Raw genomic sequence first — 11,614 nt, 5'->3', positions numbered from 1 at the left:
TTCTCTGGCTTCTCGTTCTGCTGCTGCTTTGTCATCGTTGGCCCCTGGTCAGTCATCTGTGGCAGCTGGGCTGCCAGTAAATCCATCTTCTGTTGTTGTCTCTGATCTCCCTCCAGCAGTGTCCCTATCTCTCCGTGGTGAAAAGCCAGATGGACCTTTTCGGTAAGTAAATCTGTAGATCATCATGAATATAAAAGACACCAAAATGCTTACATTAGATTCTTTCTTCTTGAGCTTCTCAGCTAGCGATTTATGTATCGTTAGTGACAGTTCCAGATAATTGTGGAAGTTCTGGTTTTTGTTTTTACTTTGAACGAGGACACTTTGATAAGTTGGAAGTGTACCTCATGCAAGAATTTTCTCAGAAGTATTTCTTGTTTGGTTCCCTTATCAGTCATTCAGTACAGTTTACCCTGAAAGAGGAACTTTTTTCCCCCAGGAGCCCTTTGATTTTTAAGTGGCTAGCAATTCCTAGAGTAACCGTTTAGTTACATCAAACCTTCTTGAGTGCGTTAATTTCTCATTAGTACTGAGGAAATATTTTCATGAAAAGCATAAAAGCACGATTATAGTTAAAATTGACCAGGTGTTTTCACATTACTTTTTTCTACAGTATTTCTGTCATCAAACATTATGATAAGTCAGAGTCATCCTCAGTAATACACAGTGTAGTCAGTGATGCGTAATAAACATTGAAACACTGTAAATTTTGAAGTATTTACAAACATGAAAGTCTAAGTTTGCAACCCAGTGAAGTCATATGAAAATACATTAAAAAGCTGTACTCTTGCTTAGGGCTTATATCCTTTCAACTTTATGCCTTGAATGCAAATAGCCACTTGGTCCAGAAGACTGTCGGCTCAGCTGTACCATTGAATACAAAGGATCACAATTCAGAAGAACCTCTAAGGCAGCCTCTGAACTAGCATATAAACATTTCCTAATAGAATTTTCAGTTCTTGCGTCTTCCAAAACTGAGATTCAGTGTGTGGGTTATACGTGCTCTAATCCTTTCATGTGCAGCTAGCTTAATAAAATATTTTTCCAGTGAGCTTCCTCTTTAAATGCCAGTAGTCCAAATTGACTTCTGTTCAGCGCTTCATTTGGAATCGGCCAACTTCACATTTGTAAATCTGGTGAAGATTACTTTTTAATTTTTTTTTTCCATTTACAGTAGTCAGCCTTTTCTCACCTTGGACTTTATATTTCAACTAGCACTTCAAAACAATGTTAGAATAATAAAAAATTGGTTTTTTGTTGTAGCGATGCCGATACTGTTATACCTCCTGCTGCTCTGGTGACGGCTGCTGAACTTTCTAAATCTTCCCCTCTGTCAATCAGCAGTTTGTTGGAAGAGAAGGTAAATTTTATTTCAACATATGGAGTGATTCTTGTATTTTTGTAGAGCTGTTTTCTAACTGTTTGCATTTATTCACAAGGGCTATCAGGTTCCTGTACTAAGACAACCAGCATTACCAAGTCTTCTGGGCCCTCAAGGACAATCAATACCCACAACTGGTAAGTAATTATAACTTTAGAATCTCTTCTAAAAAATTATCTTCAGATAAACTGAATGTTTTTTTCTTTTTCCTCTCCCCACTCCAAAAGGTCATCCCATGAGAGCCAGTACAATTCGCTCAGCAGGTGGCAGACCAGGCTGGAACTGTAAGTATTCTACAGAAATTCAATATATTACTACTTGTAACCTGTTAAATTAGGCCGTAACACGTAACTTATACAACAGCTGATTTATAATGAAATAAGTATGCACAGATAGTTGTGGAGAATACAAGTGGTAATTAATTTTTAAATGGCTTAATTTGAATTAGCTTTAACAAAGGGGATCTATGCTTGCAGTAAGATTATTTAAAATAAAACTGCAGTACATAATTGAAAAGAGGACTCTGAAAAATGAACACTTTTTGAGGAAACCATAATTACATATAAAAATTAAATATAATTAAAAGATCAGACAGAAAGCTACCCTTTTGATTACTGGCTGAATAGGGCTGAAGAAATTGATTTCCCAATAGAAATCAGCCTCCAACATTCTTTCTTTAACAACTTAGTTGATACTGATTGAGCAGATTATTGGAAAAGTCAATGCTGTTATTTTATGACAGTTTTTAATTTCTTCAATTTACTCATCTCAAACAGCCAAGCTGCTTTCTCTCAGTTGGAGAGAGGGGAGTCCGTTTTATCTATTATTGCAGTGTCAAGTTAGTCCTTCCTTTCGGTATATATTTGTTACAGGTAGATGGTAAGGGTTCATTGTGTTTATAAAATCTTAAAGATAAATCAAAACAAAAACCAGGATCCGTCCCACAAATTGTCTAAAATCTCAAATTCAATAAGCAAGAAAAATAACAACTCAGGGACAAGAACAGGCCAAATACGTCATCATGAGGCAACAACATAGGAAGCATATGTGGGAGAGTTAAAAGAAGTTCGAGAGAAGATTAGTTAATATCTGTGCAGTACTTTGAAGATCAGAAGTGTGAAGTAGTAAGTGTATCAAGGAGTGGCAGAGGAGCAGTGGGCACTTTGCACATGGGAGATGGGAGTCTCATTTAAGGATGGCAGCCTCCATCCACAGTCGCAAAGCTGAGTATAAGACAAGAAGACTGAGGGAACTGTTGGGGGTGAGGATGTGGAAGGCGAGTATGAGGATCAAGAAATGAGTGGTCTCAAATGAACAGAAAGCAGGGAGAAAAATGCTTAAGTTGAGATCAAGAAGTGCTTGCCACCATGCTCCCGCTTCATTCGCTTTCCACTTTAAAATCAGGGCAGAGTGTAACGAAGTGACACATGTTTTTGGGTTTCTTTAGAAGTTCAAATCGAGGACGCCCGCACAGTGAACGTACCCAAAGGACTCAGGCCCCAACACTACCAGCATCGACACCAGTCTTTGTGCCTGTGCCTCCACCTCCCTTGTATCCTCCACCGCCCCATGCACTGCCTCTTCCACCCGGGGTACCACCACCACAGTTTCCTCCTCAGTTTCCACCTGGTCAGCCTCCATCTGCTGGGTACACTGTCCCCCCTCCAGGATATCCCCAGCTCCTGCAAACATGTCATCAGCTTGGGTACCAACAGCAGTACCAACGGCTCATTCAAATGCCATCCCAACGACACAAGCACCCCCTTTATCTAGGGAGGAGTTTTACAGAGAGCAACGGAGACTTAAAGAGGAGTAAGTATTTGGCTCAATGAAGTTGCATTGTTTTTTCATTTTTGTATTTCGATAGCATATCGGACTGCAGTTACACTAAAGTGCATCTGACATAAGCAAAAATGACGTAGTGTTTCTTCCAGTATACTTTTTCGTTGCAGATGGTAAACATGCAAAACTAAAACAAGACAAATGTAATTCTAAAACTTTCCCTAAAACTTGTAGGAATTCTAAACTGTTTTTGCTTAAATAGGATGTTCACCTTTTGCATTTGCATGCAGTATACATTTTCTCATATTGGCCATGTTTTGTTTCTTGATGTCTTTTTGTAATAAAGGTCAAACTATAATTGTAATAAAGGTCAAACTTATTTTAACAGGGAAAAGAAAAAGTCCAAACTTGATGAGTTTACAAAATGATTTTGCTAAGGAATTGATGGAATATAAAAAGATTCAAAAGGAGCGTAGGCGTTCGTTTTCCAGGTAACTGCTTTACATGTCCGTAATGGAGAAGCAGATTGTCTAGAAGAATCAGGAGGAGTTCCACTCCACCTCTCTATCATTAGATGGATTGGATGATTCAAGGGATTTGCAGTGATAGGAGTTTCATATGTAGGTTACTAGCTTAAATATGGCAGAGATTACAGTTGACTGTTAGTTATAATTGGGCAGCAGTTGTTAAGGAGCAGGTGTCTCTTTTACTAAAGCTTCTCTGCAATGACTTCCTTCACCTCCCGACAGCCGTGAGGAGGCTAGAGTCTGAGCAGGTGTAGTTGCTGGATTTTCTGTGTCTCCCTATTCTGATTGTAACCATTACCTCAAAGCACTTTGGAGGAGATCTGTGAGAGAAATTGTCTTCAGTTCCTCTTTTGTTTATCTCATGTGGATACATGGAGAGATTTTAACCTGGACTGCAAACTGGTGGCTTTCGCTAGTATCTTGTTGACATTGTTAAATTTTTCTTAGGAATTAAAAGATCAGACTTGTTTTTAAGGAAATCTTAAATTGGTGAAGGACTTCGAGAGGAGGAATGATGCTAATGAACATATGCAGAATAATGTGACATGGTTCTTTAAAAAATAGAAAAGAAAAACTTGTGAAGAAAAAACTCAGGGTAGCTGATGTTTTCTATCGCCAAAAATCACATGGGCAGGAGTCTGAATAGCTCTCTATTACTAATGCTGTCAGTATCTTTCCTAGAGTAATGGCATTGAGTCATATTACTAGAGGCTGAGTTTAGAAGTTTTTAGATACGATTTTTCTTGAAATGCGGTCACTAGCCTTGGTTAGAGCTAGAGGTATGTGCAAAATTTTGCTAGGACATCTGGCTAGAAGTGTTGATTAAATAGTCCTGTATGTAAGATTGCAGTACAAGTATTGTGTATCCTATACAAATTACCAAATAAGTAGTGAAGTTAAATAGACTAAGCTGGCATTTTAAAATTGAGCTTTACTGTCGTGAGGCTAAATTGTGTTTTCTTGATGTTTGATACTGCACTGTAGCCATTAAGACGTGCTCTTTTACTGCAACAAAAATGATTTTGCACTGCATGTAGTTGCCGAGTAGTGAAAAATGTGTGTGTTCATGTACCAGTAGAGGCCAGTATACACCACCTTAAATCAATCAATAGTTATGGTAGTTCATGTGATAGAAGTGAGTGGAAATAGACTTACCCTTCCTGTATGTTTTTACACTAACAAAGCAGCAGCTGTTCTGTCTTGTAAGCAGAAACTTTTACATGTTATCAAGTTCTTCAATTTGCAGTAGCATTATGTCAGCAGCTGAAAGAAGCTTTGACATAAGCATATGGAGAGGAAAAAAAAAACCAAACCAAATTTGGGAGGAAAAAAATTGGGGAGAGTGACTGTTTTGAATTAACTTCATTTATTTTTTTTTGTGTTGTGTTTTTTTTTTTTTAAGGTCCAAGTCTCCCTATAGTGCTTCATCTTACTCTAGAAGTTCGTATACCTACTCCAAGTCAAGATCAGGTTCTTCCCGCTCTCGCTCCTACTCTCGATCATTTAGTCGTTCCCATTCTCGTTCCTACTCGCGATCGCCGCCATATCCAAGAAGAGGCAAAGGGAAGAGTCGTAACTATCGTTCTAGGTCAAGGTCACATGGCTATCACCGGTCAAGGTCAAGGTCACCCCCATACAGAAGATACCATTCACGGTCAAGGTCTCCAGTATTTAGAGGCCAGTCTCCCACTAAACGGACTGTACCTCAAGGGGAAGGAGAAAGGGAGTATTTTAACAGATACAGAGAAGTTCCACCATATGATATGAAAGCTTACTATGGCAGATCTGTTGACTTTAGAGATCCGTTTGAAAAGGAAAGATACAGAGAATGGGAAAGGAACTATAGAGAATGGTATGAAAAGTTTTACAAGGGCTATGCTGTTGGCGCGCAACCTCGACCTCCAGTAAACAGAGAGAACTTTTTCTCCAGATAGGTTTGGTCCACCTGGGACCAGACGAGAGAATTCGCCATATGCTCGGGGACGTAGGGAGGATTATCCTGGTGGGCAGAGCCATCGAAATCGTAATATAGCTGGAAATTACCCTGAAAAACCTTCTGGGAGAGAGAGCCATGGCATCAAAGATCCTACAAAATCAAAAGAGAAGGAGGTGGAAAATCCACTGGGAGATAGCAAAGGAAATAAAACATAAAAAACACCGGAAGAGAAGAAAAGGGGATGAGAACGAAGGGTTTCCCAATGCTGAGTTGTTAGAAGGTGCGAGAAAACCAAGAGAGCCAGTTACAGCAGAAGACGTTAAAACGGAGTCTCTGTTCATGCTCCCCAGCAGAGATGATGCCACCCCTGTGAGAGATGAGCCTATGGAAGCAGATTCTATTGCTTTCAAACCGGTGTCTGAAAAGGAGAAAAAAAGAGAAGGATAAGCCAAAAGCAAAAATTGACAAGACAAAGCGGAAAGTGGAAGTGGCTGTTCCTCCTAAGAAAGACAATACAATAAAACCAGCTAAAGCTTCCCAAGAAAAGGTGGACACCGATCGTGAAAAATCTCCTCGGACGGAACCTCCTGTGAAAAAAGTGAAGGAGGAGTTGCCAAAGACAGACAGTGTTAAAACATCTTCCTCTCAAAAGGATGAGAAGGCTCTTGGTACCCCGCGGAAGGTTCACCCCAAAGTGACAAAAGATCACCCAGAAACCAGACCAGCCAAGGAGGAAAAGGCAAAGAAAGACCATCCAAAAGAAACCAAGTCGGAAAAGCCCTCCAACAAAGAGGACAAGTCAAAAAAACCTGCTGAAAAAAGCAAACCGCCTGATGCAAAACCTGAAAAAAGAAAAAGAAAAGCAGATGAAAAGGTTGATAAAGAACACGAAGCCGCTTCCATAAAGGCCTCTAAACCAGAAACTGCTGAATCGAAAGCATCGCCGAAGGGGAAGACTGAGCCTGATGGTGAAAAAGGAGAGCGAACTCCAGAAAAGGATAAATCTGCTTTTCTTAACAACCCTGCAAAAAAGATTAAACTTAACCGAGAAACTGGCAAAAAGATTGTGAGTGGAGAAAATGTACCACCTGCAAAAGAACCTGTTGAGAAACCTGAGCCAAGCAGCAGCAAAGTTAAACAAGAAAAAGCGAAGGGAAAAGTGAGGAGAAAAGTAACAGCAGCTGATGGATCTAGTTCAACTCTTGTAGATTACACCAGGTACCTCATCATTTCTTTTCATATTTTTTCTTTCCTCCCCTCCCCCCCAAAAAATGTAAAATTCTTTATGGTGACTAATGAAAGGAACAGCTAAATCTGTGCTAGATGAGTGGATAATCTGTGATCTCTCCTGTTAAACTGTACTTGGGTCAAAATCAAATTTTGTTAAACAAGCAGTCTGTACTGCACATAAAGCTAATAAGGTTAATTCAGTGGTGACGTGTTTGACCCTTACTTCTGGACTTTTTTCCCCCTTTTCTTATTCGTTATATGTTGACTCTCTGAGGTGTCCCCTCTATGTCTTCCTTCAAATCCAGCTTACTGCTAAAGGCAAGGATAACAGACATGTCTATACCATGCAATATTTTGCATTTTAAAAATTGCAAGGTAATGTAATGATCTACTTTTGTCAGTATGACATGAAATTATACCTTGCAGAAATAGCAGCTTGGTTGCCCATGTATTGTACTGATTTTAGATTTCAGCACAGTGCCGTGTTGACACAGCTACACTGCCAACTTTTTTTGGCACTTACCTTGGAGATCTCTCGTCTGTATTCCATTGTGTGACGTCTTGGGGGGGGGGGGAGTGATGTAGTGTGGAGCTGTTACTGCTTACATTTCAGCGTCTAAAGAAGCAGGACTGAGCAAACTCAAAACATTTAAGACGTTACAACTCTGGGACATGAGGATAAAACTTTGGTTGTATATACCTCTTCATAATTGCTTGCTTACATGTTGAGACAAGAATGTGTATCTAATTTATCTGCCATTGGTAGAAATAGGACATGAAGGAATTACCAGATCAGACAGTCCCCAATCGGATAATCTTGTGTCTTTGTTAATTAAATGTGTACGACTAGCAAGATACTAAATTAATGGATTGCTCATAATCTGAGCTAGTAGACTCATCCTTTCTCTTGTCTGTTCCCTTAATTGAACATCTTTTGAAAAAATGCTGAAGATTTAGAATTGAGACAAAAGCTATTTTATGAAATGTTACAAAAGATGGCGATGCGTGTATCTCACCTGTTATTAATGTACGCTTTTTTTCCTGTTAGCACTAGTTCTACTGGAGGAAGCCCTGTTAGAAAGACTGAAGAAAAGCCAGATACAAAACGAACTGTCATTAAGACCATGGAGGAGTATAATAATGATATAACAGCCCCTGCTGAAGATGTCATTATTATGATCCAGGTCCCTCAGTCAAAGTGGGATAAAGATGACTTTGAGTCTGAAGAGGAAGACATTAAATCTACCCAGGTGCCTGCAAACGTAGGAAAACCTGCGAGTGTTATAAAAAATGTGAGTGCTAAGCCACCAAATCCCGTAAAACACAATGAAAAAGAGACGGAGCCTTTGGAGAAGATACAGAAAACTACAAAAGAGGCGAGTTATGAAAGCTCCCAGCATGATGCAAAAAGTTCAAAAAGTTCTATGTCAAATGAAAAAGGAAAAACCAAAGACCGGGATCATTCTTTGTCAGACAAGGACACTTCTGAGAAGAGAAAGAGCAGTGTTCAGCCAGAAAAAGACCACTCGGAACGTGCAACTGAACAAGGAAATGGGAAAAATACTTCTCAATCTTCCAAAGACAGCAGATCTGCAGAGAAACATGATACTGGCCGTGGACCCACTGCTAAAGACTTTACTCCAAACCGAGACAAAAAATCTGACCATGATGGCAACAGAGATCATTCTAGTTCCAAGCGTAGAGACGAAAAAAGTGAATTAGCAAGGAGAAAAGACTCCCCTTCTCGAAACAGAGAATCTACATCAGTACAGAAAAGTAAGCCGAGAGACGAACGAGCAGAGCCGTCCAAAAAGGGCGCTGGAGATGCCAAAAGGAGCAGCTACAGTCCTCCGCGTGAGAGGAAGCAGTCTGATCACAAAGCTGCTCACGATTCCAAGCGTACATCGGAGGAACACAAACCTCTAGATAAAAATGCAGGAAAAGAGAAAGAGAAGCATGTACCAGAAGTAAAGAGCAATAAAGAGAAAGAGCCAGGTGGTAATAAACCACCTTTGAGACAAGAATCACCAGATGTAAAAAATGAGAAAGAGAACGTGACTGGACAAAACGATAAAAGTGTTGTCAAGCCCAAGCCTCAGGTAAGCAGCTCCTCACGGCTCTCCTCTGATCTAACTCGAGAGACTGATGAGGCTGCATTTGTACCAGACTACAATGAAAGTGACAGTGAGAGTAATGTGTCTGCAAAAGATGAGGAAGCTGCAGGAAAAAATCCGAAAGAACCGAAAGAAAAGGCTGTTGATAAGGCGAAAGAGGATACGGCAGCACCTGCCGCAGCTGACCAGCCTGAAGCGAGCAGAAGTCAAAGTCAAAGCAGTCCCAGCGTCAGCCGCAGCCGTAGTCAAAGCCCTTCTGAGAGTCAGACTCGAAGCCACAGCAGCAGTGCCAGCTCAGGAGAGAGTCAAGACAGCAAGAAAAAGAAAAAGAAAAAAGAGAAGAAGAAGCACAAGAAGCATAAGAAACACAAGAAGCATAAGAAACACATTGGAAACGAAACGGAATTGGAAAGAGCCAAAAACACAAACACAAGAAGAAAAAATCAAAGAAGAGCAAAGATAAAGAGAAGGATGACCAAAAAGTGAAATCTGTCAGTACATAGAATGACAGATAATAAAAAAATGACTTAATTCCTAAGTCATCTGTATTAAATTTTGTTAAAATGTAAACGAATTCAAGCGTTGTAAATAATGACATGAAAGACCCTGTGCTGCACTTAAAATATTGCTGCTTGATTATTTGATTTTTACATCAGAGCTTTATAAAAGTGAACATTTTGTACAGAATTGTGAGTTGTGACCATGTAACATGAAAGGTTTTGCTGGGGCATCTTATTTTTAACCACCGTTAATTAGTTTGGGTGGAGTTTACTGTACTGTGAAAATTTTCACCTTTGAATTTTTTTTAATTGCCTGGCAGAAGAAGCTGGTATCAGTTATAAAATATCAGCAGAATGATTTGCAGAATACATTACAGCCCTGTTATGTCACTTTTTGATTACAATAAAAAGTTTTCAGTAAACTATCCAATGTGATGAGATTTCCAGTGATAGCTGAACATTAGCAGAGAAAAGAGTAGTGACAGAAAAAAGCTACCCTGAAAGCTTGCGGGTAGCTGACATCTATGAAGAATAACATACTCGGGTTTAATTTGGAAAAGACTGGTAGGACTTTAAATCTTTTGAACTGATGCGATGTGGGGAGGTACTGCCAAGAGGTGCGCTTTTTTTCACGTGCCAAGTGGACTTGTTTTTATATTGTAAAAGGTAGCGTGTGGCCCCAAAATACAGCCCCTATTAACAGCTGGTGCTGACTGTTTTACAGTGATGTTACGTAGTAAGCTGTCACACTTCAACATTGTTCCAGTTTGTTTAGAAAGCTGTTGTCATTTGCCAGCAAACATTTACACATGTACTTTAAGATGCCCTGTAATCTGTATTTTCTCTCAACGATGCTGATCACCAAGATGTTTGTGTTTTTTTAAATAGAAGCTTTATTATTAGTATTTTCTTACGGTGTTGCCACACAGTACAGAACTAACCCTTCCATTCAGCGTGGGGTTCAGCAAATGAGTTTGGCAGAAGAAGAAAGCCCACTAGAAAGGCAGGCTTCTGCTTTGAGCAATGACAGGAAATCTAGAAAATGTGAATTTAATTAGCTTGATAATTTTAAGACAGACGTAATTTAAGGAAAAAAAAGTGGCAGTGGTGGGTGTTGCTCAACTGTCAGAAAGCCAGCATGGTGAGAAATACTTCTCGTCGTGCATTAAGGGCATAACATCCTGCTAACAACTGAACTCGGTAGTGAAAGCCCTCGACTGTTTGGCTGTGGGATTTACCCCAAAAGAGTTCTGTTTGAAAGTACTATAAATTAAAGCAGCATTTCAGGGCTTCCTGCCTGCAGAGACTATTTTGTTCAAAAAGTGTCATTGTTTATAGGTGCTGTTACCGGGGTATTTAGCGGCACAAAAAATAGTAAAATAATTATTCATCTTGCTTTTCCATGGGGTGACTCGTCACATTTTAAATACTGGGTTAGAGACTGAGCATCCCTTACTTCTGATGGTTAAAACAAGAACGAACCAGAATTGGTACTGGATTTCGCTTCCAGTAGGTTGCACCTTTTCACGCCAAGGCATTCTTGGTGGATTTCGGGTGTTTTCTGCACAAGGTAACACAGGCTTTCCAGTTAAGCTGCTCCAATTTTTCCTTCCCAGAATCAAAAAGCAGAGGTCCGTAACAGTCGTTAAATGTGCTCGTGCGGCGTTTCCTACGTGTGGTCCGGGGAACTCGTGTCGCCAAAGTGAACTCCGGGTCTGTGGGGACGTTGGGCAGCCTCGGGCTCTGCCTTGGCGCAGTCTCTGCTCGGCACGGGAGGCCATGGGAAGCAGAAGATGTATTGTGCACCGTTCTCTGCGAGCGTACTTTGGCCTGGTGAAATACAGAAAATTTAGGACTCGGTGAAATGGGATTCTTACTTGAGTTGGAATGTGTTAAGTACGCTTTATTGTCAAGGTTCAGAATAATTAGTAAACTTGCATGGAAGTAAAATTTTGGAAGTTTCTTTATGGAATAGCTCTATAAAAAACAGGGAAAATTGTGTATTTGTATACCGTCTTGTGCTGAAAAAGCTGTAGTCAGTGCCTGTCTTAATGCTCAGTTAAACTCTCCTCTGTTTTCAGAGCGCCATAGCAGCATTACTGATGATTTTTCAGTCTCCTGTGAGTTCAGTTTGCACATGGAGT

At 40.1% G+C, this 11,614-nt stretch overlaps 1 pseudogene; it reads left to right on the top strand.

Moving 5' to 3' along the window:
- Nucleotides 1-7: 7 nt before the first annotated feature.
- LOC127028153 (E3 ubiquitin-protein ligase RBBP6-like) lies at nt 8-9,895 on the top strand (annotated as a pseudogene).
- The last annotated feature ends 1,719 nt before the right edge of the window (nt 9,896-11,614 follow it).

This window comes from Gymnogyps californianus, unplaced genomic scaffold, assembly GCF_018139145.2.
Source record: "Gymnogyps californianus isolate 813 unplaced genomic scaffold, ASM1813914v2 HiC_scaffold_219, whole genome shotgun sequence".
Classification (NCBI taxonomy): Eukaryota; Metazoa; Chordata; class Aves; order Accipitriformes; family Cathartidae; genus Gymnogyps; species Gymnogyps californianus.
This window is presented reverse-complemented; position numbering and strand designations above follow the sequence as displayed.